This window comes from Takifugu flavidus, chromosome 14 (assembly GCF_003711565.1).
Source record: "Takifugu flavidus isolate HTHZ2018 chromosome 14, ASM371156v2, whole genome shotgun sequence".
Taxonomy (NCBI): domain Eukaryota; kingdom Metazoa; phylum Chordata; class Actinopteri; order Tetraodontiformes; family Tetraodontidae; genus Takifugu; species Takifugu flavidus.
Window position 1 is genome coordinate 5364210 of NC_079533.1, and position 279 is coordinate 5364488.

A 279-nucleotide genomic window follows, 5' to 3' on the forward strand; every position below is an offset into this window, starting at 1 on the left:
GTACGTTTATTACAAAGTGTCGTTAATTACTTGTCTATCTTCAATGAGACGGGATCGGGATGTTCTTGATATGCTGACCGTTGGGAGCATGTCACAAGAAAACACTTAACAATAAATGTGTCATTGTTGTGTAACTGGTCAGACAAGCAAAGGAAGTTAATAGACATAATTATCACGTAAAAGGTGGTGTTTGCACCATTAGTTGGCGCCAAATAGTTGTTGGTGCCAAACTGGACGACAAAGCTTAAAGGAGGAAAAAATGACCAAAAAAATCAAACG